Source organism: Castor canadensis, chromosome 18, assembly GCF_047511655.1.
Source record: "Castor canadensis chromosome 18, mCasCan1.hap1v2, whole genome shotgun sequence".
Taxonomy (NCBI): domain Eukaryota; kingdom Metazoa; phylum Chordata; class Mammalia; order Rodentia; family Castoridae; genus Castor; species Castor canadensis.
In genome coordinates, this window is record NC_133403.1 from 33,879,358 (window position 1) to 33,898,208 (window position 18,851).

At 41.7% G+C, this 18,851-nt stretch overlaps 1 protein-coding gene across 3 annotated transcripts in view; it reads left to right on the forward strand.

Moving 5' to 3' along the window:
* The first annotated feature begins 1,392 nt into the window (after nt 1–1,392).
* Nucleotides 1,393–18,851, forward strand: part of Taok3 (TAO kinase 3) — a 172,689-nt gene continuing 155,230 nt past the window's right edge. The window contains exon 1 of one of the 3 annotated variants that reach the window (XM_074060851.1): nt 1,393–1,621. The gene's annotated coding sequence lies outside the window, so the exon portion shown is untranslated. Of the gene's footprint in view, nt 1,622–10,348; nt 11,310–11,356; nt 11,904–18,851 lie in introns of those variants that run through there. The other 2 variants (XM_074060852.1, XM_074060854.1) reach the window with 2 other exon arrangements.

Sequence of the window (18,851 nt, forward strand, 5' to 3'; positions counted from 1 at the left end):
GATTTGAACTCAGGTTGAAATCTTACACCTCGAGCCACTCTGCCAGCTCTTTTTTTGTAATGGATTTTTGTTTCAAGAGAAGGTCTCACAAACTATTTGCTGGCTGGGTTGGCTTCCAACCACAATCTTCCTGATCTCTGCCTCCTGAGTAGCTAGGAGGATATATTTTTTGTTTTTGTTTTTGTTTTTTTTTCAAACAGCAGGAGAAACATACATACTGTTGAGAACGCAAATTTTGTCAGCAGTCTAAAAGAAAATGAGGGAGGGTTTTTTGGGAGCTAAGGGCCACCTACCTCTGAAGAAGCTTTGGATCAAAGTGCGCTCCTGCAATAAACAGTTTAATATAATATTAAATCGTCAGGGTGCATGAGTGGACTTTGGGGTTTAGGAGTGAAGACAGCCGTTTTCAGTTTGTGGTGTTGACTTAATCAACACACGCAGGTGGACAGGTTGTCCAGTTGAGTGACATTACGCACTTTCACCCGTGTCAGACACTTTCAGCCTGAGGCAAGATGGGGCTCAGCTTCCCAGAGGTCGCCCTTGGCCAAAGCTCATCATCCCTTGGCCTTGAGTTCGCACAACATGGAAACCTGCGGCCCTGGAAAAGGTTATCTTGCACCGCACGCTTGCTGAAACCTTGCCAAAGCTCACACCGGTTCACCAAAGCCCGCCGAATATTTCTGCAGCTTCCTTCTTGTAGCCCAGAATGTACCCCACCAGTGTGGAACCCTTTCTGCAAAGAACGCCACTATTACATACATAGGGTTTCTTTTTTTTCCCTTCAACTGCAGTAAACTGACGTCTGCTAAACGCAATGCAGGGAACGAACTTCCCTGCCAGTGCTCCAGAAAAATATTTACAGGTCCTAGGTGAATAAATGGAATTACTAAGAAAGCCGTGCACGGTCGAGGGAAGAAGTGGGCTGGTCCCCCAGGCTCTCTCATGGTGGTCTCTGGGAGTCTCCCAAGAAAAGTAAAGGCGTGGGGAGGAATGCCACGAACTTTGACCCCACAGCCGTACAAACCAGACTGACCGCACCCCAGGCGGGCGGTGGGTCACTAAAGTTGCGCGGTCTTCCGCGTCCCAGGACGGCTCGCCCCGCCCGCTCCCGCCCACCGCCAGCCTCACCAATCCTGGGGCTCCATCGACCGCTCGGCTTCCCAGGCGCGTCCAGTCAAATACCTATATCCGGCCTGGTCCCCGTGCCCCGCGATCAGGGAAGGTCAGTAGAGAGCCTATTGGCGCCGAGCTGGGGGCGTGGCCGGGGGCAGGGGGCGGGCGGACTGAGCAGAGGGGGCGGAGCGCGCTCGGCGCAGTCGGGTGCGATTGGCCACCCCTGGCAGGAGCCGCACCTCGGACAGCAGCAGCGGCGGCGGCGGCGGCGGCGGCGGCCGCTGGAGGGTCGGTGTGGCACGGGGCGGCGGGGTCCTGACTGGAGAGTGGGGCGCAAAGCGGGGACCTGGGGCGGAGGCTGCGCGCAGCCGGGTTCGGCACCCGGAGGGACTCGACCCGGGGGTCCGCCAAGGGACAAGCCGCTGGAGAGCGACTCGGGGACAAGTGCGAGAGAGGAAGCGGCGACGGCGGCGACGCCGGGCCCCGGAGTGGTGACAGCAGGTCTGAGGTGAGGGCGCCCGGGCGTGGGGTGGTGACAGCATGAGCCCGGGCGAGGGGACCGGGGTGAAGGGAATTCCGGGACGGGTGGGGTAGTGCGGAGAGAAGACCCCGTTAGGGACGGGAAGGAAGGACGAGCGGAGGGGACCCCGACAGGGACCGGGACGAGGAGAGGGGACCCGGGAAGGGCGCAGAGAGCCAGAGGGAAGGGGACACGAGAGGAACCGGGGCCGCGGGTGTGGAGGAGAGGTCCCTGGGAAGGGGCTAGGATGGAGAAGCGAGGGTCCCTAAGAGGGTCTTGGACACCAGGGCAGAGTGGGGGACCCGAGCGCGGGAGAGGGACGAGGGCGTCGCGGGCCTGAGGGTGCGGACCCCGGAGAGACAGCCATGGCCGGCGAGTGGGGACAGCGGGCCACGCGGAGCAGAGGCGACCCGCGCTGCTCGGGGGTCCCTGCAGAGCGGGACTGCGAAATGACACACCTCCGAGGGGACGGACCCGAGCCGCCCGACCTCTGGTCACTCTGCTTGCGAATCGCTCGCTCCAGTTCGATGGCTTGGGAGTGGGGGATTCCTGACCTGCACGTTAAGAGCCCGTGAAAAGTTGGAGGGGGGCTCCTTCAGCGAACCTCGAGAAGCTGGAGAGGAGAGGGAACCTTTTGGAGACCCACGTGTTGGCTCAATTAGGATATTTAGTTTGATCCTCATGTTTTCCTGGGCTCCTGGTTTGTTTGCTTGTTTCTCTTTTTGTATTTTATCTCAACAAGGAACTAAGAAACTTTTTCAGATTGGCAGCAGTCAGTTTCGCTGTTTACACTGCAGATTTAAAGGAACTATACCAGGTTTGGAACTGAGGAGACGGTTGAAAGGTCAAACTATAGTTTTAAGAGATACTGTAGTCTCTGAACTAACGGCAATTTCCAATTAGACTTCTCATTCCCAAAGCTACCAGGACTGGGGGGTCAGGCATAATTCCAGGGCCAACTAAGGAGAAGATAAGCCTATTCAAACCGGAGCATGTCCTGGTGGGAGACAAGTATGTATCTATTAAAATGCTGAATGAACCAAATAGTGGGGAGCCATAGGAAGTGGCTTGGGGGCGGCGGTGTCTTTACTTTTAAGGATGTGAAAATTAGCTAATGACCAGGCAGTTGTTCCAAGTAGTCAGGATATGTTAATGCTTCTCTGCCTTTCAGATCTTCCTCGCTATGCACATGCTTTGTTATGGTTATGGGCAGTAATTTTGTATTTAAATTTGGTAAATCTTTTCTCTATTCATGATGCTGCTTTCCTCACTTCTTCACTGGATTTTTGTTTTTCTTTTTGGAAGCAGACTTAGAAAAAGATGCTTTCAGGAAAATAACAGAGACTGTGATGACTTCAGTTTTTTTAAAGATCTTCTTTGTTTCGGGTTTAGAAGGTGTCATATTAGAAATCTTTTTCCAGTGTTTAGTAACAGGTGGATTCAACTAAGGAAGAAAGGAATGCTGCGTTGGTTCCCCAAGATGTCCTGTAGAGGGTTACTGAGCAATGCTACTCATTTATTTACTTGCTGGGGATCAAACCCAGTGCCTCATGCATTCTCTTCAAGCACTCTACCCACTGAGCTCAGCCTCCAACCTCCGTTTAGGGATTTTGTTTAACATTGCCCAATGCAGAGCACTTTGTTGTTGTTGTTGTTAGTGGTACTGAGATTTGAACTCAGGGCCTCACGCTTACTAGGCGGGTGTTTTACCACTTAAGTCACTCAGCCAGCCCTGCAGAACACTTCTGGTCTGGTTTCAGAGTGTGAAATTTGATGTGGGTATGAAAATTCCCCCGAGTAGCACTCCTTCCCGAAGAAGTAGAAGTTAAGCAGATGAGAGGAACAACACAAATTTAAACTAGGAGACTTCTAGAATTTAGGAGGTATGGAGTGTAATTTTTTTGCATTCAACTTATTTTTTCAGAGTGCTGGGTAGAATTCATGTCAAAAGCAGGCCAGTTAACTAGGGGTTACTTAGAAGTGTTCCTTATGTAGCACAAGATTGAGAGGCTCAGTAGCAATAATTCTACAAAGTAATAGAAATAATCAAGCAGAGAAGTTCTTTCACCATCTTGTTAGTTCACTTCTGACTGGTATAAGTGGCCGTTTCTGAAGACAAAACAATAAATTTACTTTCTTATAAGAAAAGTGCTGTGTTAGGCCCCTGAATGATTCCTGAAATAGCCACTTCAACTACATGCCCTTATGGTATCCATCCAAAGATAATGAAGAGAGATTCATTGTAATAGAATTTTTAGTGACAGGAAGGGTCTATAATAATTTTATTCCTTGGGGGAAAGGGGAGATAGGAGGGTAGGAATTCTGTGGGAATTATTTGCCTTTCTTTCCAAAAAAATAAAACTAGCCAGGCTCCTGTGGCTTGCTTGTGTCTATTATCCTAGCTACTTGGGAGGCTGAGGTCAGGAGGATCACATTTTGAGGCCAGCCCTGGAAATAGTTCCTGAGAGCCCCCCCCCCCCAATCTCCAAAAGTAACCAGAGCAAAATGGACTGAAGGCATGGCTCAAGCAGTAGAGTGCCTGCTTTGCAAGCCTGAAGTCCTGTGTTCAAACCCAAGGCCCACCAAAAAATAAAGTAAAACAAAATGACACTATGAGAAACTACAGATATGTGAAATCTTTATGCCTGTGTTCATTTCCAGTGTTTGTTTTCTATTTAAAAATGTAAACCAAAGAAGAGATTAAGGTGCAGCCAGACACTTCATTAAGAATGTTTTATAGCAGCCGCAGATGGAATCTCTTTTGGCTTTAACTGTTCTCGGTCTTAGTTTAACAAGAAGCAGGTACTGCCCAGTAAACACAATGACCCATTTGACACTTTCTATACCCCTGGAGTCCTGTACAGTTAAACCATTGTAATCACAGAGACTACCTCCATATCTAACTTGGTTTAATGTTTAAGCCAACCTGAATAAACGTTCTCATGGCTTGCCAGTATTCATACTCATTGGTTTCAGTAGTATAGAATGAATGAAATGTCACTAATTGGTACTTTTTCTATACAGCCTTAGCTAAAAGCCTCTTTTCCTTTATAATGCCCCCCCCCTTTTTTCTCTCCCCCTCAAAAAGAAGACAGACAAATAGGAAAGAACCCAATACAGTGGGAGAGAGAGAACAGGAAAAATCTCATTATGAAAGTGTTTTGTGACTTCCCTAAGACATCTTTGTCTTGTAGACAGATTCCTATCAATCTGACGTGTTTTTGAATTGTTGTTTTTGAGTAATGGGATGTTATATAGTTTCATTTGCATAGGAAGTTGAATTTGTAATTGGTTAGTCTAATTAAATGATAGGCATTTAATTGGTTACTTTATTATTTGTGAGGATATTGTAAAAGTTTGTTACTGTTTCTTTGAGTTTAGTAAAAGAAACAAAAGTGATTTTTATCTACCAACTATCTCTGTAATTAGAGATTAATTATGGCAAATTTATGAACCAAAATGTGATCTAACTTACTCCTACACTAGAGGCACTAAGTTTAAAAAAAGTATTTCGAATTTTTATGATAACCGGTGGGAATTACATTGACAAGGTTTATTGTTCTAGCTGTATGTTATTAAAGTTATCTAAATACTTTAGATATTAATCTAACGTACTTTTCTTCTGGTCAACCTAAAATTTGTTAAGATACTAAAGCAAATACAGACTTTTCACACCTAGATTGAGAAAAGGGAGATGGCTTGGAATAAATGTTTCATACCTAGCTAAAGCTACCCCATAAGCAAAGGTGCTAACCTTGTGGAGTTTGCTCCCCACAGATGGGAAGAGGCATGCTGGAGTTAAGAGTTAGCCTGGCACCAGTGGCTCATGCCTGTAACCCTACCCACTCAGAAGGTAGAGATCAAGAGGATCACCATTCGAAGCCAGTGTAGGGAATAGTTGAAAAGACCCTATCTCGGAAAAAAAAAAAAATCACAAAAAGGGCTGGGGAAGTGGTTCAAGCAGTTAAGTACCTGCCTAGCAACCATGAGGCCCTCAGTCAAACCTCAGTGCCACCAAAAAAAAAATAGTCCTTTGGCTTCACCGCTGGCCTCAGTGAAATTATGGGTAGCAATATCAACCCACATTTTGTATTGTATTTTAATATTGTAGTTAATTATCAAAGTTGTCATTGGAAGAGTTCAGCTTTGCTTTCTTCTATTTTTAGGGACAATGGGAGAAACTTTTTTTTGGTGGGACTATAGACTGGCAAAGTAGGCACTCTGTTGCTTGAGCCTCATCTCCAGTCCATTTTGCTCTGGTTATTTTGGAGATAGAGACTTAACTATTTGCCTGGGCTGGGCTCAAACTGCGGTCCTCCTGATCTCAGCCTCCCAAGTAGCTAGGATTACAGGCATGAGTCACCAGGGCCCGGCAATGAGAGAAACTTATTTCCAGATTGAACTGGGACTCTATCCAATATATATTTATTTTTACGTCTCACTTTCTAATGATACTTGCATACATTCATAGCAGTCAAGTGTTATGACAGTTCAAGTACATTTTATCTCTCAACTTACCTGTTAGAATAGATGGCACTCATCAAGACAGAATGCTTTCTTAAACTAATAACCTAATAAGTCTTGGAAGTAGATGTACTAAATAGAATCATAATTCATGGCCAGTTTTCCATTCGGTTGTACACACTGACTTTTACTTTTTGAGGGGTATGTAAGTATGCAATTTTTTTTTTTGTGATATACTAGGGATCAAACCCAGGGCCTCATGCATGGTAAGCAAATGCTCTGTCACCAAGCTGTATCCACGTAAACACAGTTTTCAAATGACATAGATCAAGATTTAATGGTAAAGTTGTAAAGTGAAAATATGGTTTATATACGTTTATGCTTCTCTTGTGCAAAACTCTTTTTAGTCATGCCAGTGCCCTATGCACATGTGTTTGTCACCTACTAGCCTGTGAGCATGCTGAGGACAGAGATGGTCTCATTCATGTTTGCACCCTAAGGCCACTTACAAGCATAACATGTGCAGGATATCAGTGTGAGTTGAATGAGTAAATAAATTAATAATCTGCAAATTAATAGATAATATTTACCTGCATATTTTGTTTCCGGTCCTTCCTGATAACGTCTAGTTCATCAAAAGGATATTAAGAGAGGCAGTGCTTCCTTTGGAATACAAGAGAAAACATTAGCCCTGTTCTATTCACCTTCCGTGTAGAAACAGCATGACACTGGAAAGAAAAACCCTTAAACTGAGGCATCTTTTTTTGGCTTTGTCACTATGCCAGCTGCCCAACCCTGACTATGTTACATCAGCCTTAAAACTTTCAATTCTCTCATTTGTGAAATGAGAACACGCACCTCTCAGGATTCTTGGAATGAATGAAGGAAGGAAGGATTTACATAAACTGCAAACTCATAGGAATTGCTTAATAAGTGGTGGCTGCTTCTTATTTTAACCACAGAAAACAATCTTCCATTGCTGGTTCTGCTCCATTCCTAGTATCTAATCATTGCTGAATCCCAGAGCTCCTGACTCCAAAAAGAATAATTAGTAGATTCACATATAGGGAAATTCAGACCCAGAGAGTTGAAGTGGCTTCCAAAGTCACACAGACAAGGACAAACCTGACCTCTGTCACCCAGATCAGATTTTTCTGATTATTGTCCAGTGCTGGGTATGGAACCCAGGGCTTGGCACCTGCAAGGCAGGTGCTTTGTCACTGAGCTCCCCAGTACTTGCTCTGGCTTTTCAACACGGCGCATCTCCCACCTTCGTAGTCCAAGAAGGTCTAATGAGGGGCCAGTGAAGTGCTAAGAAAGAACGCTGGCACAGCTTCCTGGTCTCCTTTCTGTCTTTCCAATGTGATAAACGGTCACTCTCTTCTTCCTACGCACAGCTCTGATTTTGTTCATTTGTTCAAAACCACATAAACTCTGATGGCCTGGTTGGTAGAGTGACTCAAGTGGGTGCCTGCCTAGCCCTGAGTTCAAACCCCAACACCACCAAAAAGAGAGAAAAATTCTCATGGCTTACTAAATTCAGTACAGATTTATCAATCCATTCTTAGGTTTTGTCATCCCATTTTAAACACACGTACAGACACATACACATAGCCTACTGTATGTGTGTGTGTGTGTGTGTGTGTTTATATGATAAATGCCCCAACCAGACCAGCCTGCTTACTGGCCAAGCACTTCCTGCTTTGCCACCATCTGGTCTTGTACCCACCCTTTCTTTTGCCTAGGGTCTGTTCCTCATTTTCCAGATCTTTAATGTAGTGCAAAGTATGGAACTCAGGGCCTTGCACGTGCAAAGCAGTCACTCTACCACTAGCTCTAATGCCATCTTTCAGGAGCCCTTCTGGGGTCATCCTCATTGTTTCTCTTTCCTTTGAATTCCCTAAGTACTTGATCTCTCCTTTTTCTTTCCTTTTTTTTTGGTGGGTGTGTGGTGCTGGGATTTGAACTCAGGAAGGACAGCATGCTTAGGCAGGTACTCTACCACTTGAGCCATTCCACCAGCGCTTTTTTTGTGTTGGACATTTTTGGGATAGGGTCTTGGGAACTATTTGCCAGGCTGGCTTCCAACATTGATCCTCCTGATCTTTGCCTCCAGAGTAGCTAGGATTACAGGCGTGAGCCACTGGCACCCAGCCCTTTTTCTTATTATAAAATATTCTTTCTGAAATTAAATAATAGGGTTTATACTTGTCTTATTCTTCCAGGCATCCATCTTCTTGATTTTAAAGGAATGGTGTCTTTCGCATCTAACCAAGCACCTTGCAACTAATATCTTAATTGTTGAATTATGTTAAATTTAATACTTATTTTAGGTTCAAAGTAATATGTCAGTATAATTGTATAGATAATTATAGTGTATAATTACTGCTGCCAGTGAAAATAGCAGGGATAACTCGTAAGGGAAAGGTTCACTTCTGACCTTGACAGTTGGTAAACCTGATGCCAGTACTAATAAGTGTATGGAAACTTGTTTTTGTTTTGTTTCATTTATGTATTTAAGCAGCATCGGGAACTGACCCCAGGGTTCTGTTTTCTAGTCAAGTGCTCACACCTCAGTCCTGTATGTCTTTTTTTTTTTTTTTGGTGGGACTGGGTTTAAACTCAGGGCTTTGTACTTGTACTTGCAAGACAGGCGCTCTACCACTTGAGCCACACCTCCAGTACATTTTGCTCTGGTTATTTTGGAGATGGGGGTCTCTCGAAGTATTTGCCAAGCCTAGCCTCCAATGGTGATCCTCCGACATAGCTAGGATTACAGGGGTAAACCACTGCCCCTAGTTGGATGTTCATTTTTAACACTGATAATAGTCCTGACAGTGCACTTTAACTCTGAATGTGTGGGATTTGTTACTTTATTTCCTTAGTTGGTGTTTTTATTGGATGGTTCTTTGCAGTCTTGTTTTCCTTTCGCTAGGTCTTAGCAACAAATGAAGTGAGATCATCTGTCATTTGCAACAGAAGGTGGTTGTTCACTTGAGTCAAACCAAAAAGCTTCATACTCTGATATCCAAAGCAAAGAGACTGGCTTTATGGTAGAGCAATTTGCGCCTGCACACACATGGTTACTGCGCCCCCACCCAGCATACTAGACTCTCCATAGCACGTGCCACATTTATTTGTTGCTGTAGCCCCAACTCATAAAATAGTGCCTAGAACTATTAGTTGCTCAGTAAGTATTTGTGTTAAGTGACTAACAGAAACTATTGGCTTAAGAATTCCTCCAGTTTGTTGGCTAAAAAAGTATATTGGGGTTTGGTGCTTGCTGGGCAGGCTGTCTACCACTTTAGCCATGCCCCAAGCCCTTTTTTTCTTTAGTTATTTTTTCAGATATGGTTTAGTGGTTTTTTGCCTGGTCAGCCTCAGACTACAGTCCTCCTACCTATGCCTCCTGGTTTATTGATTGAGACAAGGTCTCACTTTCTTCCCAGGCTTGCCTGGAACTGTGAGTCTCCTGATCTCTGCCTTCAGAGTAGTTGGGATTACAGTTATAAGCCATCATACCAGACCTTAATTAAGTTTTATTATTTTAAACCTAAGGAAATAAAATATAACTTAGAAGAGTAGCATTGACCTGTGCATTTTACTCTGTGTGTTTTACAGTTTTCTCTGAGCAGCCCTGAACTTACGATGTTTTTGTTTTGTCAAATGCAAATAAGAAACATTCCCACTACCCCACCATATATTTCAGATGACTGTTTCTCAGTCTGACTAAACCTTCAAAACTGTTCATTGGCTCAAACTCTGATGGACATTTGTTGACTTTGCCTTAGGCACTGAAGCCTAATGAAACCAAAATGATAATAAAATTCGGTACAGGAGCATTATCCTTCTGAAAACACTTTGCTTGTTTTTCTTAGATGCTGATATTGACCCCCAAAATTGGTCAAATCAATTTTGTGCTGTTAATTTAGGGTTGTTACCAGTTTTCTGCATGTACAAGCAATTGGGTTTGAAATATGTTTTAAGCCTGAATTAAAAACTTAGTCACTGGTGACTCATGGTGAGAAGGTTTCCTCTTCCCTGCTAAACCATATGCCAGTACCTACGGCATGGGTTTTGAAACATTGAAAATGTAAAAAAATCCTTCTTTTTGTGTACTAGCTTCTGGAAATTTTTTTTTTCATTTGTTTGGTTTTAGTGGGGTTTGGGAGGGGTTTCTTTGTTTTATAGCACTGGGACTTGAACTCAGGGCCTCATGCTTGTTAGGCAGGCGCTATAGCACTTGAGCCACTCTACCAAGTCCCTTTTTTTTTGTTGGTTATTTTTAAGATGCAGTCTCTCAAACTTATTTGCCCTGGCTGGCCTCAAACCACTATCCTCCTGGTCTCTGCCTTCTGAGTAGCTAGGATTATAGGTGTGAACCATCAGTGCTTATTTTGTTCTTTTGAGACGGGGTCTCACTATGTAACTCAGGCTGGTCTTGAACTCTCAATCTTCCTATCTCATGTCTCCCAAATGCTGGAATTACAGGCATGAACCACCATACCTTGCTGGAAAAGAATATTTAGGCTTGAAGCAGTGACCTTAATTACAATACTTTTTACTAGTAAGACTAACTACAGTTGACTTTCCAATTTCTTTAGTCTCTGCCTTTATGGAAGTTTTCTCAGTGTATACTAAATTCTCTAAAGTCCAGCAGATTCTACATGAATAACCATGGGGACTGTGTTCTATTCACTCTTATATTCTCTGCTTAGAATACTGCTTTGCACAGACAAGGGAATGAGTGAAGTCACATCTAGAAAAATCATAAAAATTTGTTGAAATCCATTTTCTCCAGCCCTTCTGAATGAGGAAATCATCAATCCATAATCAACCTCGTTTGGAAGGCACTTAGCATCAGCCCAAGGTGGTTCTGTCCTAAAGGTTCCCAGTGTTGGTTGTGCCAACCTTAAATCTCCTTTAGTGGATCTCTTGCCAAAGGAAGGGTAGATTGGCACCACCCATAGACGCTTGCACCTGTGAGAACCAATGGGCGTTGGAACAGGAAATACCTCAGCTGGCTGCCTGATATAGCATGGGGCACCCAGGTCATTCTGCTTTCATCCGAAGTTCCTTATTACGCTGGGACAAGACTTCTTGGAGAATTTTTTTTTTTTTAATATATACGCTTACAAGAGAATTAATTATAGATTTCAATGTTAAAATGTGAATGGTATTCACCTTCTCTTTCTTCATTATCAAGGAATTGGTAAGTTGTCCTTTAAGATATTTCTCCTCTTTCATGAAAACCTTACTGGAGCATGCTGGGAGGCAGAGAGAGAGTACAGACATGTAAAATAATTAAAACTTGAGCTGACGTTATTATTCATTGCAATAATCCTTTGTAATAGTTACTGCCACCATAATAGTAAACATTAGAGGGATATCATAGATTTTTATATAAGATTCGTTTAGCCTGAGCATGTTTTTCTCTTTTGTAAGGACTAGCAGGGGGAAAGTCCTAGGAAAGTTTTTAGAAAATTATTTTCCAAATGTCACAATGTACAGCTGTATAAGTGCTCTCGATGTTAACTGTCTGACCAGGAAGTACTCTAAGTCTCACTTATAAAACTAAGCGTCTGTAATAACTTCCTTTCTCAGGATGAAGGCGCTTGATAGATAGCCTAGTACAGTTCTTGTAACTGAACTTGAGTTCAGTCTTATCTTTCCTGGGAGTAAGAGGCAATGTTTTAAAGAAAGCCATTTCTGGGGCAAATTTTTTGATTGCTTTGGCTAAATAAAGAATGTTTAAAGTCTTCATTCTGTTGGAATGGAAGAATAGGACATGCCTTTCAGACGATCTGTGAGTAAGCTTCCGTGGTGTTCTATTTTACATTGAATGTCTTGCTATAAATATGGGTTCTGTGTCAACATTGTTAATAAACAGGAGTGATTTTAACTCCCTGTTGAATTTCATGTGAATCTTTGTGGGCTTTGCTCAAAGTCCAGCTGAGAATAATCAACCTCAAAAGTTATTGGATTCATATGCTCTATTTATTCGAATTTGGACTTTGATATTTACAAATAAGCCTTAGTGTCAATTTGTCCAAAAACAGGGTTTTTTGTTTGTTTTTCCTTTCCTCTGGATAAGTAAGCTCAATGCTGACCTGCCAATAAAAGATCAAAATCTTGGTAAAAGAGTCTTTTAACAAAATTTTTAAAATATGCTAATGGTCATCTCGATTAAAGATGGATGCACTTTATGCTAATGGATGATATTACTGAAAACAGTTATTTCAAAATTAAGCTACTCAAAATGGCACACTATTCATCTTAAAGAGCTTTAAAAAATATCACACTTCCTAGTTTTCTTCTTTTACAGAAAGGGAAAATAGGAAAGAAAGTAAAAAAATTTCTTGAATGTAATACCAAATTTACAGACAGCAATATCAGACCATTTGTCGTGTTTACTGTGTTCTATCTTTTTTTTATCATTTTAGTACATAGGTGTAGTTTCCTATTACAGTATGAAAATGAAGTGTCTTAACCATGAGGTAATCTGATTAGTAATTTATGGGACTACTCTAGTCTATAAAATGAAATTCGATGGAGTAAGGAAGTAGATAATTTTTATTTGACATCTGATAGTTTGCATGTTAAAAAAGTTAATGCAAGACATTTGTTAACTGGCCAAGCTACTTTAATAGGTTTTGCTTTGTTTTTTTGTTTTGCCTGCTTCCCTAAGCTCTTGGAGTAAGGTTTAAATGAAATGTGTAGGTTGACATATAACGCTGGGCAAACTCAGTATTTTACATGTTTTATGTGTAAATTAAGTCTTAGAATTATCCATTGATGCACTTTTCAACCAAGAAGTATTGCCATGAATATTATGCATGGATTTATCTAATGTATTAAAAAAAGAAATTAAAATTTTCAAATCATCTTTAGCAGCATATAACATGCTTTTCCCTTCAGATTTATGAATACTAAAGACTTCAGCGTCCAAATTAGGTGAATTTCAGCCTTCACAGATAGCACAGCCTTTTGTGGTGTTGTGACCATTACATTGGCAGACCAGAAGTGTCCTGGTCACAGCTTGGCTGAGGGTGAGGCAGAGGAAGTGGGTGGTGCTTCACAGTGACAGATTATTGCAGATTATATGGCTGCCTGCCAAAACACCACTAGTTCAAGGGAAGAGTGGAAGTCACTAACTCATCCTGTTAATTTGTGCATGTTTATTTAACCAGCGAGAACAGTTCACCAGTCTCACTCACAGATACCAAGTTTTATACTCCTGAATGACTCGCTAAGTGCTTCCTCTTCTGTTCTCTAGGCAAACATGGTGGTGGTCATGGTTTTATTCCTTATCTCTGGTCTGCAGAGATCACACTGACCCTTTTGTGGAAGACCAGGTGTTGGCTGGCAGAAAAAGAGGGGAGAGGGACAAGCATGACACTACAAGTGCGTTATGTTCTAGTTAGAGGTATTGCTGAATTAAAATGTAAGGAAGTCCCATCACAATCAGACTGCTATATAAAATCTTAAAAGTAATAATCACCTCCCGTGAAGGAGTTGCAGTTCTAGATTGTTCTGGCTCAGCTCGAGATTGAGATGCTTACTGTTGCAACATGAAAGGAAGCTTTGTGGAGGAAATACGACATCTGTGCCCAGATGCATAAGGCGGGAATTACAGTGGAGAGTTATTTTTAGAAGTGTCTTATGAGTGTATTTTCTGTACTGAGAACTAGCTTCAAAAGGTTAGTTTCACTGCTAGTAGTGAATGCAACTTGCTCAGGTCACTGAATGTTCTAAGAAAATACTTCTTAAAGCATTTCAGTGTCACCAATCAGCCTACTTAGTCTTAAGCTAAGTAGATAGCTTGTTTGTTTGTTTTTAATATTACAAACTGAGAAGGTATTGAGAGCCTGTCAGTGCCATCAATGTGATATAACATAAAGTGTCCTGCTGAGAGGGAACAATAAGACTCCCAACTCCTAGCAGTGTCCTGTCGTCCTTCAGGAACTGAGTGCAGTGTTTTCATTTTAAGGAGTGGAAGAAGTCTGTCATTTGGGTCATTGACACAGTTCATAGAAATGATGCCCTCCTAACTCTTACACATGTCCAGCTTCCGTGTGTGTGTGCACATACATGTGTATATATGCTATATATACCCTATATATTACATAGTTTTATTTGTTTTGTTGTTGTTATCTTGGGGTGTTTGTTTATTTGGTGGTACTAGGGTTTAAACTTAAGGCCTTGAACTTGACAAGGAGTAGGTGTTCCACCACTTGAGCCACTCCACCAACCTATTTGTTGGTTTTTTGAAACAGGGTCTCACAAAATAGCCCCAGCTGTCCTCTACCTCACAATCCTCCACCTCACAATCCTCCTTCCTCAGCCTCCCAAGTGCTGGGATTATAGGCATGCCCTAACACGCCCAGCAGCTTCTTGTATTTTTTACTTTTTGTTTTGGTTTACAGATATTTGTGCCTGGCAGTATAATTAGTGATTTACAAGAGTATGACAGATGAACTTGTCTGCCACCTGCTAGTTTTGTGACTTAGCACAAATCCCTTTTACCTCCCTAAAAGCTCAGTTTCTTCAACGTAAAATGATTATTAATCATAGTCCGTAACTCACAGGATTGGGTAGGGATTAAATGAGACAACGTGTGAATCATAATCCAAGGTTGGCCTTGCATTTTAGGAAGAGTGCAGTGACTTGTGATAGCTGTGCTCATCCTAGCTATTTTTGAACTCCAATTCTCATTCACAGTTCCTTCAGAAAACAACAGGAAGGTGTGAGAACATGTGAAATCATGTATAGACCACCAAGGTGTTTAGAAAGTGCCATTGGAACATATGAATGACATGGTTTTACCATGTTACCTTCTGCATATTCCAAGTTGATGGGAGGAAGTGGGGGTGACAGAGTTGACTTTAGATTCAACCATTATTAGTCAAACTCATTAGTCAGACAAATTTAGCCTTAGTAACATTTTTCTCTGTTTCACCTCAGATAATTGCCTCTTAATTTGATTGAATATAGGAAAGGAACTTGGCAAAGTGCTAACTCTTTCAAATTCATTTTCTCAGTTGAAGTGTGCATGTGTTTGTTCTCTTCCTAAAGGACCACTTTCACATACAGTTAAGGCTATGTCTTAAGATTTTAGATCAACTAAAAAACAAGTTTTTGTTTTTTACTTTGGTGGAAGCAGACAATGAAGAATACGTATTTGAGTGTAAAGAAGGCTGCACCAGCTGGGTGTCATGGCACACTCTCAGCACTTGGGAAGCTGAAGCAGGAGGATTCTGAGTTTGAGACTAGCCTGGACTACATAGTGAACTTGAGGCTTGCCTGAGCTACATAATAAGACCCTGTCTCAAAACAGAAAACAAAACAAAAGAATGGTGGTTTTTTGGTTTTGTTTTGTTTTTGCCCTCTGTCTCTAGGGATTCCTGGTCTGAAAGGGTCATGAATTTGCTTTGCTCATGAATTGAAAACATTACAGCTGTTTCTTATGTAAGGAGATTTTCATGGCTGCTTTATCAAAGCAGATGTAAAATTCAGGAGGCATTGGCAGCAAAGTGACTAAGCCAAATGATGAAGCTCCTTCTCACATGCTTGGTTGTTCAACATGATCCTACTGATGGAAATTTCTGGTCATAATCTGTAGCATAACTCCTTTGCCTAATAGCCAGCTCCTGGATTAGTCTGTGTGCCTTCCTTGTTTCTGGTTGCCCCTAAATTTACCTTTTCAACATGTCTGCCACAATACACTGTAATCTGTGTCCCTGTCCTGTTCAGGCCCTCATTGCCTTGTTCCTGGATTTCCACAGATGCCTACCTCCTTTTCTGTCTCATTCTGAGTAACCTTTAAATGCTGCCTCTTCATATCTCTCCCCAGTGCAGAAGGCTTCTGTGGCTCCCTGTTTCCCACTAGGTTACATCTGACTTCTGCCTGACTTCCAGCTGCCTTTCTAATCTGTCCCCACACCGCTTATCCAGCTTCAGTCCCTGTGTGTCTGGCTCATCCTTTCTGTTCTTCTGAAGTCAGTTTGCCTCCCAGTTCCCCATACTCATTTGAGCCTGTGCCTTTGGTACTGTCACTTACTTCATCCAAAAAGCCATTAGCCAGAACTTCTTTCTGCCCGCTTAAATTTTGCCTTTCCTTTAAGACCCTATGTCAAGGTTGCTTCCTGTTTGAAACCTTTCCTATTAGTTCTTACTGTTTTTCTGCCCAGTTGATTTTTAATGTGGCAAATCAATGACAAAAAGGTATATAGTATCTTCCTCACTGTTATGTCTTCACTAATACAAACATTTTGGAATTTTTGGTAATTCGTATTAATTGTAGATATGAATGGGTTTCCACTATGACATTTCCATGCTTGCACATATTCTGCTTTGATTGTATCCACTCCTTCAACTGCCCTCTCTTCTCCCCCTACCTTCTCCCTATTGTCCCATTCCCCAATATCCCTCTACTACTTTCAGGTTTTCTTTCTTCCTCCTCCCCCTCCCCTTCCTCCTCCTCCTCCTCTTCCTCCTTCACTCCTTCTCCCCTCCTAGTTTTTTCAAAGAAGAGAAAACACACAATACTTTCTCAGTCTGGCTTATTTCACTTAACATGATTATGACCTCTCTCTTCATCCATTTTCCTGCAAATGACATGATTTCATTCTGCTTTATGGCTGAATAATACTTCACTATGTATATAAACTACATTTCCTTTATCCATTCTTCTGTTAATGGGTACCTAGGCTGATTCCATACCTTGGCTATTATAAATGGTGCCATAATAAACATGGGTGTACAGGTGTCTCTAGTGTAAGCTGACTTTGATTCCTTTGGTGTATGCCCAGGGGAAGTATAGCAGGATCATATACTAGTTATATTTTCAGTTTTCTGAGGGACCTCCATATCATATAAATGTTTTGAATACAAGGACACTCTTACCATTAAATCTTTCATAGTACTGAGCATGAAGCTTGAGGTACCTTACTTTGATTTGAAGGGAAAGAAAAGAAAGTAGATCTAGTTCATCTTGCTTACCTAAAGTCAAGTAGGTAGTTCTAATAATACTGAAGAGACCTGAATAGTTTTCCAGTTGGGGGAGATCTGTTAACTTTTTTTTTTTTTTAAAAAGGTGATATAAATGAAGATAAATTTTGTAATTGGTTATAGAGTGATCTGTTTCTTTTTGTTTTTGAAAAAACGGTGCAGTGTGTATCTATACAAACAAATACATATACATATGTGTTATATATATGATTTTGTTTCTCTGGGGATGCTGCTGGGGATGGAACTTGGGGCCTTGCACGTGCAAGGCACATGCTATACCGCTAAGCTACACCCCCAGCTTTGTTTTCTGTCTTAAAGTGACATCACACTGCCACTGGAGAGGTTTACTAAGTGTTAACAACTTTCTATCCTCTCATTCTAGGTGAAAAATAATCACTAAATTTTACTTAAGAGGTATTCTTACCTAAGTAAAATTAAGTGTCTACTGTGTATAAGGTTAGGAATATTGAAGTTAATTACATTTAAAAACGTCCCACAACAATAAAAAAAAAAAAGTCTGTTAAGAGAGCTCTATTAGAGAGATAAATGTATACCTAGAAGCTTCCACGTTGGAACAATTGTTACTTCGAGTGAGCATTTATTGCACCAATTCTCAACCGGTTGTCATTAGAAATAATATTTACCTTCCTTTGTACTAGTGCCAAAGAACATATAGAGCACCCAAGTGAGCCTCTTAAAGTATAAAATGAGTATTACATATCTGAGCATGGGGATTTGGAAATGTCTACTTATGCTTTGAGTTTGTATTGATGACTGGCTGCAGATGCAATCAGTACCACACCCTTTGCTCATTTATTCACATATATATGGGAGCATCCATTTGTGTCAGGCCTTGTGCTACCTTTGAACAGAATGAAGTCTTTTCCTTGACTAATAAGCAGAAAATTCAATGATTAGGCTGCAGCAGTGTTATAAGTCCTGTATGGTGTTAGAAAAACACAGAAAGGACACTGAGGGCTGGGGCAGTGGTTCAAGTGGTAGAGCACCTGCCTAGCAAGAACAAGGCCCTGAGTTCAAATCCCAGTACTGACCCAGGAAGGAAGGGAGGGAGGGGAAGGGAAGGAAAAGAAAAGGCACCGTTTTATCCCTTATTCTAATTAGTCAAAGCAGTATGCAAATACCTATTCTTTATTCCTGAGTATGCCTCAAATGTCTTATAAACTAAGACCAGACACTGATTGAATGTTTATTAGGTGGCTGTAGGTGTTGCAATACATGTTTTATGTGACTGGTATCTCAATGAACCTTGTGATTCCTTTTACGTGCACATACACACTTGGTACCTGATGTTCTAGAAGGCAGGTGTTTGCCCAAGGTCAGTGGCAGAACCTGGCCTTAAACTCAGCTTTGCACCTGTTTTCCTAACTCTCCTGCCATGGTCCCTCTCATGGTAAGGATTAGAATTAAATAACCCTGAGAACTCATCACTGTTCCCTCATTGCCTATAGGATAAGTGCTATTCTTATGTGACAGTGAGAGCTGGCTAAGTAAAGTGTCAGAGATAAAACCTTATAGACTGTTCAATGAAACTATGAAATATTCAATACACATTAGGGTTTTAAAATCACCTTCCGTATACCAAATACTAATGAAGGTTCTCATTTGAAATTGTAATTTTGCATTGTTCCATAGTCCCACTGTGACTTTGTTTGGCATTCTTGCTTTCTCACTTTATCAATGAGATATTACGACCTAGAGAAAGAAGTTAAGTAAGAGTTCACAG